The 14,330-nt window shown below is 38.7% G+C and overlaps 1 long non-coding RNA gene across 1 annotated transcript in view; it reads left to right on the top strand.

The window, feature by feature from the left end:
- The first annotated feature begins 9,815 nt into the window (after window positions 1-9,815).
- The window catches only part of LOC145553153 (uncharacterized), a 43,169-nt gene continuing 38,654 nt past the window's right edge, over window positions 9,816-14,330 (top strand). The window contains exons 1-2 of the long non-coding RNA XR_014089399.1: window positions 9,816-10,567; window positions 12,313-12,484. This is a non-coding gene — a long non-coding RNA (uncharacterized LOC145553153). The remainder of the gene's footprint in view (window positions 10,568-12,312; window positions 12,485-14,330) is intronic.

Raw genomic sequence — 14,330 nt, forward strand, 5'->3', positions numbered from 1 at the left:
AATTCTTTCGAACATATATTTGCTCTGAAATGCAAAAGCTTACATTTTTTCTTTGCTTTCAGCTAAAAACTCGGTTTAGTGCAAGTTTGTGTTCTCAGACCACATTAATTATTACACTATAAGCTGCATATTAAGGGGCTGCACAGTGGCGTAGTTGGCAGTTGTTAACCTGCAACGGAGTTCGAACCCTGGCTTGCCATCTTTCTGCATGGAGCCTGCAAGGTTGAGCAAGTTAATAGAATGGATGGATTGATGGTTGGTTGCATGTTAAGTTAGTTTGCCTAAAAAGATTACATTGCCATTACTGATTATTGAATCAGGAACACAGATTGGAGAAAAAAAAGGAATGAAAATGCAGTAATCAGAAAATCACATAAGCTCATTTCTTTTCAATTCAAACAATAACTCCCCCACTTATTTCTTTCAGTGACTGAGCAATTCTCCAATAGACTTCATTCTGCTCTTTCTCAGAAGACAGAGGAACATAAAGGCGTGTGTTTACTGCAGACATGACGCTGTGATTGCAGAACTCATTAAACGTTGCTACGCTGACAGCTGTTCGGGGTCATTCATCAAATGATCGAGTGAGAGCGAAAGTTGGAAAGATGAGGCGAACAGGAGGGGATGTAAATCTGCTGATGAAGGGAGCGAACGACTTGATGAACATTCCTTGGACGATTACCTCCAGGTTCAGACGATCCGTTTATTTTTTTTTTCCAGCAGAACTCAGATGTTTCCCACTTTTTCCTTACTCAGAAATTACAGTAGGTTGTGTTTCGGTTTGGATGAGAACTCCACCATTTGTGACATTTTTTAACATGACACAACTAATGTAACTTTTCCCCTTTATAGAGAACACGTCTACAGTTCAGGAAGCAATGAATGAATTTTTTAAAGTGATGCATCAAAAAGAACAGACCTTTTTATTTTTTTAAATAATCAGTTCTGTAGTTGCTTGGATGTATTTTAGGTACATTTCAAACACACAGTTATTTAATGTGACGTCATAAAAAACAAATCGGGCAAAATGTAAGGAAGGTAATTGCACACCTCCATGAGTCCAGTTTAATTTCAAATACTTTAAGTTGGCATGCTCATCTGTCAAAACAAATGGGAATGCCGTTATGCATGATGACATAATTCATGTACCAACATTTGCTTAAGAACCTTGGGAAGAATCTATTTTTCCAAAAGCAACATAAAAGATTTCCAAGACTCAATCAAAGGGTTCAGTCTCTAATTTTGTGTACAAAAAAAAACACAGAATAAAAGTCAACATTTATACATTTCTTTTGTTTAAAATACAGATGTAGTATTATGACACTGAGTCTTAAAGGGTTAAACACAAAAACATGTAACATTATCAGATGCATTTCAGGTCTGCTGCTGTGAGGATCAGAACTGGTCAACCAGTGGAGATCTGTGCTGCACATCACACTATACAAACACACCCCGACTCCCACTGGCTCACACAACTGCCCCTGTGTCTCCATGACAAAGACTGTGGGGGGGGGGAATCATCTCAAGCTGTTTGCTCTTTATTCCCCACTCAAGGACATGGAGCTTTATCGGGGCTGACCAGTGCCATCTATCCCACCTCCAATAGGCCTTTGAGTTATGGAGCCCCAGCTGATTTCTGTTAAAGGCCAGCCGGATGAAGGCGGTGGGAGAGATGCACCGTATGCTTAACACTAAGCCCACGGCTCCAGACACTCCCCCATCCATCACTGTCAGGCCCTGAACGACCTCTTTTTGCCTGCCAGTCTGCCGCTGAATCGCAGGCCATCCCTGCAGTACTTACATTTAGTTGAATTATGTTGACCAGACGTCAAAAAGTGCAGCCGCTCAGAGGATTTCTGGTTAAAAGCAGGGAAATATTTCAAAGGTGGAAACGGTTTCAGCTACGAACGTAAAAGAGTTATGAGCGAAAGCATCTCTGTTGCTTTAGGCACGAGCATCGAATGCCTGGGAGGGCAGTAAAGACAAAAAAAAAGATGTATCCTTTTTGAATAATATTAAACCCCTTTCATGGTATAAACCCTTTGTTTTCTCATGTGTGGGCCTTCTACAACAAAAAGCCTTTCATCTAAAAATATAAGGAAGCTTTCTTATTGTGTTCTTTTGTTGCTTTTAAGAAACTGGCCCACTGCTCTAGATTTAGCGTGTAATTACATAACCAAGCTAAAAATGCTAGTCCTATTTCGTTTTTCCTTTAAAGACAGCTTTACAATTAAAAAAGCAGCAGACTTTTAGGAGATAGGCACAGAGGCGAAAAATTTTGAGGTCACACTTGGTGATGATGCAAATTTCTATTCACTTAATGGCTGTTAGGGAGAACTGGGTCGTTTCAATCTCAGTGGTTTACGTTTCATGGTGACTGGATACGGGCTAAGAAGATTATGAGCCAGTCTAACGGCAGGCTTGTTGTCAATCTTCCCGTTTTCTGCGACTTTGACTTTTCTGATGTTCCCAGTGAGGCTGCTGAACTTTGTTGGGAGCTCCTTGGAATCACTATGATTCAAAATAAGATGGAATTAGCAAAGTTACTCAATTAGTGGATATTTATTCACAGCTGCACGCTGCCCAGTGAGGCGGTTAAGCCATTTAAAGCCAGAGCATGAGTCACGGAGGCCCAAAAGATCCAACTAATTGCCATTAATGAATGACAAGTCGTGCATGTGTCTTACAAATAGGAGATCTTTTGACTCCCTGCGATGAATAAGTTGTGGCTGGTAATTAAAGTTCAAGGATTTTGTGTTTTTAGCTGTTCATTTTTATTGATTAGTTCATGTGTGAGTCGCATCTCATCAGTGGATCGTCAACATCCTTTTCTCTCTGCTTTTTTTGTTCAATAGCATTTTGTGAGGCTGTATAGCTGCTCCTCATTTTGCAGTCTACAGTATCTATGTGTTTTTTCAGGTGATAATTAAAGTGACATTAAGTGGATCGCTCACTGCTTGCTCGTCCGTGAGAGTAAAGTGCTGAGTTAATGGGCGGCAGGAAATGGGAAACTTTGCTTTGGCAAAGTGATGTTAGCTGTTTGTTTTAGGTTTATGTTAATTGGGATGCAGCACACATGTAACTGCTTTCACGTTTAATCCCTTTTGTCACCAGTGTCGCTTTTAATAGTATTTGGCATAAAAGCCTCGTCTTCCAGAGCAAGGGTCGCCAGCTGCAGTCTTCGATGTCCTGCAGCGTTTATTTGCATTCCTGCTCCAACACACTTGAATCAAATGGTTGAATTAACTGCTCAGCATGGCTTCTAGTTCTACAGAGACCAGGTAATGGACCATTCATTTGATTGGTTAATTTGTGTGCTGGAGCAACGATTTATCAGAAAGTTGCACAGGAGAAGGATCTCTGCAGTCATTCCAGTGTTGGAAGCGAACACCTGTGAGGTGCTTCCTTTCCTTATTTTTTACTCTCCTTTTCCATCCCACATTAGAGTCCATTCATACACAGTCTTGTTTGGTCTGCTTCAATCAAACCCTAGTTTGTTGCGAGGAAAGTACCACTCCAAAAGCAGTAAACGGACTACAGCACAAGGCATTCTTGGTAAATACAACCATGACAAACACACAAGTCTTGCAATAGAAGGAGAATGGGTCAAAGTTTTTTGCCAAAGACAGAAGCAAAATCCTACAACCACTAGAATCTGATGCCACTCCATTCTTGCTTGCATTTTGTGAAGAGGATTTTGTATTGTTTCCTTCAGTGCAGCACCACCACAGGCAAGGAGGTGAACATGTTTTTCAAAGTTTTTTTTTTTTTGTTTGACAGTGTGAAAGTGAACCACATCAGTTGCTAAAGTAACAAATGTTGCTATTTTTGGCCACAATCAAACCGAATCAACTGGACTGTTAGATGTAAAACAACATTCTTAAGGCTCCTTATCCATTTATGGGAATGGTAACCCGTATAGTGCTCTTTGCTAAAATGCAACTTCAAGAGGAAGTTATATTTTTCCTGCCAAATGGTTATTGTCTCATCCTGAAGCTTGGCACACACTGGTTTGATTAAGAAACCACCCTGTGCATTCTCAACATGACAGTAACTCCTGTCACACTGGATTAGGGAGGATACCTAAATGGACAACTTGTTACTGCGAGAGAGTTGTATCAAAAACACAATTTAACATGCTGATCTTTGTTATTTTACAGCTTTTCCATTTTTCTTTAAATAGCAAATGGGAGTAGAAGATTTAGAAGCTAGATGTGCTTAACAGAGTATAAGAAAACTGATAGTAGAAAAATGTGCAACACCATAGCAAGTATTATGAAACATGAAAATACAGGGAAAATTGTTTTCCACATTATCATCTACACTTTTCGATTTATCCCCATACCCCGTCCCTTTAGAGCAGTGTGGTTACTAAACTACACATGCATGCACGTATATCATATTTAGAGCCCAACCAGCCCAGATGAAAGAGATGAAGATGTGGATATTTGCATCCGGAAGCCAGTCTCATCACACATCCTCTCTGAAATGTATTAGTAGCTCATATAGTGACAAACTGCAGGTCTCCGTGGGAGTTCACACATTTTCATTTCCACCAAGGCAGAAGGTTTGGTGAACATCCTTGTAGTTAGTTTTCATTATTCTCGTTTCCCACACACCTCTCTCTCTAATTCTTCAGAATATTTGATGTGGACTTAACATTCTTCTACATTTAAATTCTGAATTGATTTACACAAGATACCCTAGTCTAAAATTTAGTCTTATATTTGCTAATATAATTAAATTTTTTTTTTAAAGTTTAGAATTACTTGAAAGTTATTATTTGGATAAAATATTAGACAAGATACATTTGAGTTTAGTTGAAGATGCTAGTCTGCGTATCAAGAAAGGACAATTACAGTTGTGTAAAAAAAAAACAAACACACGTGTATATGTATAAATATACTCTACTTTGTTGTGAATTTGTTAACAATATTGCAATAAATGCCTTGAAGTCTGTGGTTACCGTGTGAGGTAATATGAAAAGGTTCAAGGGGTATGAATAGCTTGCAATGATAGAGCACAACACAGATCATTTTAGAGGATAAATTGCCCATTCTTTAAACCTTATCTTGGTTTTACAACATGTTTCTTATCTCACCCACTAAATATGTCTTTTATCAAACATGTGCATCCTATACAAGCTCACACAGTGACGAGCACATTGGGATCAGTGTTTACAAAATCACAAAATCATTTCTCCCATCAGCCTCATTGATCATATTTTGTCCTCGGTGCCAAAAGTCTTCTGGGTCCGGGTGTTTTCACGCAGTGCAGTCCAAACCCCACATTAAGAATACATCACCTGAGATCAAGCAGAAAATAGACTGTATGTTGAGCAAGTACTTTCCTCACTTCACTGAGCATCGACAACATCAGGTTAAGCGTATGTGGTCAAGCAATCGTGTGAAATGTCTTCGGTGTGTGATCTCCTGGGGTTTGGGCAGAATACACAGATCCACATACTCTGGTCAGCTGGTCAATGAGCCGCGGGTCAGTCGATGCGATTCCGCACAGTTTGATGAATTGAACAGTGAAATCTGTCTGAGAATGTACTGCCGTCCCGCAGTGAGCGTCTCATTGCTCAGTGGAGGTGGATAGTAGGGGGGTGAGCAGCAGGAACTGCTCCATCTGAGGCTAACAGCGAGGGCACATCTGGGCAGCTGGCTGTCCTCTGTCTGCTGGTACGAGAACCATGGTCAGCTGGAAGTCCAGCTGTCATGATGGCTGCTGTAAAGCCTTGTTGCTCATCATCAATATCAATCTTTTGGATTCTATGTTCCAAATATTCAAATTTGGTCTCTCAGTTCAAGTATTTTGATACGGAGACACACCTGGATAGCTATTTTAATCAAAAGCTTCTCTAAGTTCACTCTGTTTATTTCTGAGATTTCTACAGTTTGAACTTTAAATGCACTGAAAAATATCATTTATTTCAGATTGAAGTGAACTTCTCCATGTAAAGACTGCAAAGTTAAAATAAAACATTTGTTTCTATTTTGTAAGCATTACATGTACTTCAAGAGTTTTGCTGTCATAATAGAAATGTACATGTCAATGAAACAATCAAAATTGTTTAAACTGTGTTGTAGTGGGCCAATCAAGCAAGTCATGAAGATACTTGTACTTTCAAATAAAGACGACTTGATTAGATCCCAAAGTTTCTAAAACCATACAAGAATCAAATGTTACAGAGCCCCAAAACGAGGTCAAATGAGTCAAACAAAGAACCACAAACTAACCGATTAACAGCACAAACTAACTTAAACCACAGTTAGATACTGAGGGGAACAAAATAATCAGAAATTTCAAAATAAAACAAATTAAACTTAAACCTTGCTCACAATCTATTAAAGTTACTCATAAGCAGACATGACTTCACATAAAACAATAAGTTGTACATCTGCGTAAGTGGTCATTCTGTCATTCTGTTGATATTTTCTAACCATAATTCCTACATGTAGGAACACTGAATGCCAAAGAGCAACTATACATTTCACACTAATCACCCTTTAAAGTCCATAGGAACCCCCTCAGCAGCAGCAACATAAGGAAAAGCATTTCACAAAATAGAACAGAAACAAGAGAACTGCAAATACAACTAATGTGTATCAACAGAGTCAAATAAACATTTAACATGCCAGCAAAGCTTGTTATGTTTGGGTATGTGAACAAAAATAACACATCTTTACCTTTTTCCTGCCTCTTTATGGATCTCTCCCCCCTTTGGACTCTCAAATGTATTCTCTTTGAAAATTACTACCAGTCTTTTACTTTCTCTTTAATCTTCTGCACCAATTTTGTGTTCGGATAAAACAGTTTTATCAAAATGTTTTATCCATCTTGATAAAACATTTAATTTCTGCATTGCACATTTGTATCAGATTTCCTGTGCATAACCAGACCAGTGTTGCATCAAGTCTGATATCTCTTTCCGTCCTTTCACTTTATGAAATCCTTCCCTTTCTTCATTTCTTTCTTATTTTTTGTCTTTTCTTGTCTTATATGTTTGACATTCAGACAACTGGGTTTTGACTGTTTGCCCATCATCTGTCTGCTTTCTGTCTCCTTGAATTGAGCTTTCATTTCCTCTGACAGCTTTGTAGCCTGACCTTAAACACAGTATTTAGCTTTTAGGCATTCATAAAATAAACAGTGCAAACTGTTTTTTTAAGAGTCAGACAAGAATAAACAGTCTAGAAAACCACTGCAAAAGTAAGGAGTTTTTAACCAAATGGGAGATGATTGTATCAAGCACCAATCAAAGATATAGATTTAAGACTTTGATCGGCTCAGAAACATGCCTGATCCACTGAGAATGAGCTCCAAATGATCTTGCCCCTAATCCTGGATGTAATAAACTCTCAGCAAGCCTCACATGTCCATGCAGACATCATGGAAAGCCAATAAAAAAATCAAATTTGTCTGTTATTTTTATTGCTCCGTACTTGAACTAATACCCTAAGAAAACTACAACCAAACTGAACTGAAATTGCTCGTATTTAATTACCTGCCAATATTTAAAGTTAATTTGTCTCGTGTGGATGTGGTTTCCTCAGCAACACCTCCCTCTTTTCTCTCTCTGAATGGTTGGAATGAACACACCACAGATAATTAAATGTAATTGTCTCAGAATGTTGTGAAGTGTTTGTATTGCTGCTTACTCTTGAGGGTTGAAAATGAATTGCTCTGCGCGTGAAAAGATATTTCCAAATGCTGTGGCGTTTGGAGAAAATTAATTCTTGGAAAAGCTTCTCCGCATTGAAGTGATGCCTTCATTTTGACCAAAGAAACAAGAGTGTGATTACTCAACCGGGTAAATTTACTATCTCATCAGCTGCCAGTATTCACTCTATTTTTACATATTATCGTTTAATGATGCTCTTAAAGGGTTTTCAATCACGTTCACTTGCTTTATTCCAGGAAAAATTATCTAGGATGAATGGTTTGTCTAGACGTCTAGACAGAATATTGTTTGTAATTACTAGTTTTGATGTAACTTTCTCAAGATGATGATTCACTTTCAATTTTGTTGTTTTAGTATAACATTGCTAGTTTAATCTAAAACATATATATCTTTTGCAGTTTTGTAAAAATGAGGTCATTTTGTTGTTTCTTTTCTTGACTCACTATGAGACGTATTTACTTTTTGTGGTTGTTTATGGATGTGAAATGGAGCCAGAACATGCGGAGAAACATCTAAGTGAAACAAAAAAGAGAAAAAAAACTGAAGAAATGTGTACAAACGCAAAAAGTTTTTTACTTACAGGTTTCTGAAAAGGCATGTGTCACGGTAAAAGAGGCCTGACTCTGTTGTGATGCTATAAAATAATACTACAGTATTAAACTTTATCTGCTGAGTTTGGAATTATTAAATGTGATATTTAATGGTGGGACATTTAAACCGCTCATTATCTTGAGTTCATAATTCATTTATCACTCCCTCCTGTCATTTAACAACTCAAATGTTCACTGTTTAGGGAGCAGTTTCCTCTTTTGCATTAGAGATGAATACTCACACAGTTGTAAGCCTGAACTCGCATACAGCCGTTGCCCCAATGAGTATGTTAATGAGTCGGTTAATTAGCAAGACTGTAGTGAGTTTAGTTTCTCATGGCCACGGGCTAGAAGAGAAGAAGACAGGTGTCGAGCTCAGGGAATGGAGAGAATCAATATCTCGCCGTTTCTGGTCTCTTTGGGCTTTTTTTAGTAACTTGATGCTCAGGTGTTAATCACAGAGTCAAATTGTTTCATTAATCAAGTGAGGAGTCCCAGAACATCAGAGACAGGTATCTCTGCCCTCCCTGCGCTCTCTGCTGTGTCCTCCTCCTGACAAGCAGATAACCATCAGTAAAAAGAGAGAGGAGAAAGAGGTGACCGTGCTGCAGTGGAGCCAAGTCTCACTGGGAGGCTGTCAGACAGCGCTCCAACACCCCAAACGTCTCCTGTCCCCATCATCTTGTTTCCTCAGCTGGCAGTTTGGGGCTGATGAGTCCAGTTATCTTCTGACAGTTTCTGTCAGTCTCGGTCTGCTCAGATCGCAGGAAACAGAGGGAATGAGCAGATAAAATTTGCACGCTACTCTGCAGCTTATCTTTTGTTTATGTCGATTGGACATATTGAGCAGAAATCTAACCAGCATATCTGTCTGCTGCATCTATCAGACCTATTTGATTGCTAATCCCTAACTCTGCACAAGCTGAAAAGCAAAAAGTTAATTCTTTTACAATCCTAAATACAAGGTGATGTTAAAAATGCAAGTGTACTAAGATAGCTTAAAATATAAAGAAGTCTTTATGTTTAACATTTTTTGAAAATATTCATTTATTCACTCTATCAAGCTCCCTACTGAGGAATCAGAAGAAGATGGAGGCCGACATGTTTTTGCATTTTAAACGCCACTTAAAGGCAGCACTACTTCATCATTTTGAGGTTAATATTAGCAATTACTCTTGCATAAGCAAACAAAAATGCATGTCCAAATCCAAGATTGAGAATAACATAATAGAAAAATAAATCCTTGATACAAAACTGTCTAGTACAAATTTTTTTCTTTCGTGTTTCTTTTTTCTTTTTTTTTTTTGCTTTAACGTTTTCATCATAAAAGAGTGATACAATAGCATGTTAGGGCCACTGTAGATTAAAAAATAAAAAATAAGTCTGCCAAAAAACTCAAAGTTTTAGATTAATTTCAGAAATGTACTAGATGAAACAAGGGCATTTCTACGTTTAAAATTTTGACAATTTGCTAGAAAAATTTCTGAGGATAACCTCAGAGATTATCTTGAAAAACTTTTGAATTTCCAAGTTTTTTTTCCCCAGAAAATGTCAGAGTTTTTTTTCAGTCAAATTTGCTTTGGGACAGTGATTTGTGATTAGGGAACTCAATTGGCTAGCACCAGACCTCGCCAATTATTACAATTTTAATAAGGGACAGCAACTTTTCTCAGAGTTGTAATATTAAGTCTGAAAATTTTTTTTATTTGAACTTAATAACTAGATAAGGTGTTGTGTTAACTTACAGTGATTTCCTCCAACATATTTGCTGCTTGGTTTTAAATACGGTTCAACTGCAAATGTTTTTTTTATCCAGGACCACACAGAGACACAGGACAAATAACCTTGTAGATGTTTTTATTTCTCAAATTCTGTTGGTCATGGTGAAGAGGGATGAGGTGTTGAACATGTGAGACACTGAAAGAGTTTTGGTCTTTAAGTATTCCCAACCATCTCTTCTGAAAGAGTAGATTAATATCTGCAAATATATCGTTGTGTTCTTTAATTTCCTCTTTGAGTTGTTTTCACAGAGATTAACTGTTAGTTTTCTACCGTGCTGAAGATTTCTTTTGTTTTTTGGGGGGTTTTTTTCACTTTTTTCCAACTGACTGCAATATAGCATACCTGAACACACCTGAACCAAATGGCTCAATTACTTCCTCAGCTTGTCATGAAGTTCAGCAATGAGCTTTTCATTTAATCCAGATGTGTTCGAGCAAGGATGCACCTAAAAGTCACAGGAGTGGCTCTTAAGAACAGGAGTTGGAAACCCTTGATTTATGTGCAGCAGGTGAGAGAGCGATTACTGAAAACAACCAGAACAGAGAAGAGAGCAGGTGTAACAATCGCTAATCGGGACCAGCTGTGACAGAACAACCAACAGAAATAAACTAAAGAAACGAGAGGTGCTGGAGGTAGTTTTGCACGTTTAAAAACAATGCCTAAGTGGTAACAGAGCCTACTGGAGATAAGCAAAGCTAATTTAAACTAACAAAAAAAAGTGTAATATTAGGGAGTGTTGTTGGATTCACAGAGCTCTGGCTGCTTTCACCCCCATTAAAATAACAAAGCCACAGATGCCAATTATCTTCAGTTCCACAGGTAGTCAGCCTAATCTCTTCTAACGCTGTTAAACATGAGTGTTTGTGATTTGTTTTTTTGGATTGTAAATGGATCCCCCATTTAGGATAGGAAGGAACAAATGTTTGTGCCAATACATATGCTGTAACTCTTCTATTGCATGCTCCCTCTGCAGATATCTTTTATATAACATTCAAATTGGGATTAGAAATCTGGTTTTGAAACTAAAGGTTATTGGTAATCGATGGCTTGGGGCTGATAGTATCTGGTCTAGGACCGGCTTCTTTATTATTTTTTTAATATTGCAAAATCCAAATATACATTATAGACTAATAAAGGACTGGAAAAATGTCAACAGAAAGATATTAAATAAATTGTGAAATGGGACAAAGCACTATAAAACAGATGCTGCCGGGTTATCTACTATCAAGAAGAATGATAGTGTTTTGATAGTACTGTAAAGTTTGCCACAGCAAAGTTAGAGGAGAGTTTTACCAGAGTTTTAGGTGAAGGAGAACTAATATCAACGCTTTAGCTGGTGCGTTGTTCATCATTTCTGACTGTAGATACTAAATAACCCTTCAAATACACGGTTCCAGAGTAGCTGGTGCTGAAGAGGGAAGATGAATCATGGAAGAAGTAAAAAAAAAAATCCCTTTTAAATTAGAAACAAAGACTTAGTGCTCGACTTTCTGGTGAGCTGCACTTCTCAGTCACCTTCGTTCTCAGCGGTCTCGTATCCCGTCTCATGGTGAGCTGAAGCTGATGTGGCAGCACAGCATTAACCGCGATCTGCCATCAGTCTTACATGATTATTCCCATTTGAAACACCATTAAAAATTGAGCTACATCATTCCTCTGTCTGAAATGAGCTCTCCTGTCTAATATGGGCTACTTTTTCATTTGCATGTATGCCTGATAGGAACGTTACATTTGTCAACTTTCAGATCCTACATTTGTGAAGAATATTGGGTATAATGCAGTGAGTATAGGTTGCTTGTGTGGGCTTTGTGGTCATTGTACCAAAACAGGAGTGTTGTCCAGCTGAGTGAAGTTACCCGCCATCCTCCAACAGCCTCGCACTTCTAACAAAGTTGGAGTCAGAAGTGGGTGCTATGTTTGTGCTAGTTTGTGCAGCAACACTTTTTGCTTGTGACTATTATTTTAAAGATACTAATAAATGTTTCCAGAGATCATCAAAAGTAAGTCAGTGCCCTCCCGCCCCCATATTTACAAAGGCAAGTGAAATTTGATGTGTCGCAATTATTTTCGAAATTAAAAAAGAAAACACTTCCAGAGGTCACCGAAGTTCAACCTGCCCTGCCGCCCCCCCACAAGTAATTATTTATGTTTCTTTAACTTAATAACTTCATTGGATTATTTGTGATTAAATAAATAATCCAATGAATTAAATAATCCATTTAATTTGGATAACCTATTCTCGTTTTTTTCCAGTGTCGTTTTACATGCAGAGGGGGCAAAAAGTTTGTGACAAGAAGAGGTGGACAACAAAATGAGGTGATTTTCATCACGCGAGCCGATTTCAACACGGCGGTCCGACCATGCAGGGATCAATCTGCAGCAATTGCATCACGCCACCATGACAATACAAGTCAAGATCCCTGAGGTACGTTTTCCACACCTTGTTGAATCTACACCATAAGGTAGATCTAAAGCAGTCAGGAGTACTTAATAAAGTGGCCAGTAAGTATATGTATATAGTAGGAAGCTTTGCCTGTGCATCATATTCAGTGGATCAGTAAAATCCCCCCCTCAAAATTATTTGTGTCTAAATGTATTTATTTCCAAATGAAATGGGCTTATTGTGTCTTTAGGATACTTGTTTTAGTTTCTGGAACATAATGAATGTGTTTGCAAGAAAAGCAGGTCTTTATGTGAATCTTAACAGCGGCAGCAAGCAGAGTAATCCTTTTTTACACTTCAAAGCTTATTATCTCTCGGAGGCCTTAGAAGAAAGAGGCATGGGTCATGGTTTCAGTGTGAGAACAACAGACTGTAGCTCAGAATAGAGTACACACGCTGCAATGAAAATTAGAAGTGCTAACATCCTAAGTTCTTCCATATTACCAAGATTTTTGTTTTTGTCTCAACAGAATGCGAATGCCACTTTAAGTCCTAAGGTTTGAGGGATAACCATGACCTCTAGAGATCGATCTGCTCATAAATCAAAGTCCTCTTTGACCCGACACTCAATGCAGTTTAAATGCAAAGATAAAAACCATCATGAGAAAGTATGTAAAATGAGCCTGAAAAGCTCATCTCAACATTTCATGTTGAGATGAAAACTGGAGCACTGATACTGTATTTTAAAGTCTCTGGCATATTCTGCCCTTGATGATTTTGATCAACCAAAAGTAGAGTTCAAAAAATCCTCCAGCAAAGGCACGCAGCTATTAACGGCGTCAATTGGACCCCGAGATAAGAGATGAGAAAGCCAGAGTAGGAGTGGGAGACAAATAAAGGTGAGATGCGAGATTTCTCCTCGCTCCGATAATCTGGTGAACAGATGAGCTCGGCTCGGACCCGTCGCCGCAGCTCACCAGCAAAACAAAGCTGACAAATGCAACGAGAGCGAGATGAGTGGGGAGATTATGAGCGTGGCGGAGGGAAAAGGCCTTGGTGTGGCGAAAACTCTTAATGTTCTTGGAGGGAGACGGGAACTCTGTGGATGTGTGTCCGCGCAAAAATAAGAAGCTCAGCTGAGTGTCGCCTCGGCCTGATCGCCCTGCCACTCATCCCTGGAGGCATGCAAACATGTTTAAGTATTTATAAGTATATGCACGTGTTTGCGCATGTTTATTGTTTTTGCCGACACCGTGCGGAACAACCCATTCACCTCTCTATGAAAGATGCTGGGGAGAAATAAAAAAAAACATGAGGTGTGAGTTGCTTTTGAATTAAACAGGGAAGGAGAGCTCTGGTTGTTTGCTTTCCAGTTTAATTTCTGCGAGAAGACGTTGCCCCGTTAAGGCTGCACTACTGTAGTCCTGACAGCTTGAATTCCTCGGAGGGTAATGTTTGGGAAAGCAGGTTGAAGCAAATACGAAAAGACTTTGAAGAGGCTCTCTAGTTTGGAATAGAACAAACATGGGCTGGGTTTCATTTCCCGGTGACTTTGTGCTAAATACGAGTTTTGCTCTAATGACTTCTGAGCCTGCAACGGCGCCAAGATTGTCACATTGAGTTTCTGTGCTTCCTGCATAGAGGTCGACTCTGGGTGAAAATAAGGGGTTAGAACAGGAGCGAGAGGACGAATGAGAGCAGCAGATAAAGGGTGCTTAATGCTGGCAGAATACTTGTCACATGCTGGGTAAAGAAATCCTCCTCCAAGGTTCTCATTCCTAATCCTATTTTTATTCACAGCATACAGTGTTTTTTTAAAGTGTTCCTAACCATTGTGCTTCTCCATACTTTGTCACATTACAGCAGTGGTGGAGAAAGTACTCAAAAAA

Source organism: Poecilia reticulata, chromosome 10 (genome assembly GCF_904066995.2).
Source record: "Poecilia reticulata chromosome 10, P_reticulata-male-v2, whole genome shotgun sequence".
Classification (NCBI taxonomy): domain Eukaryota; kingdom Metazoa; phylum Chordata; class Actinopteri; order Cyprinodontiformes; family Poeciliidae; genus Poecilia; species Poecilia reticulata.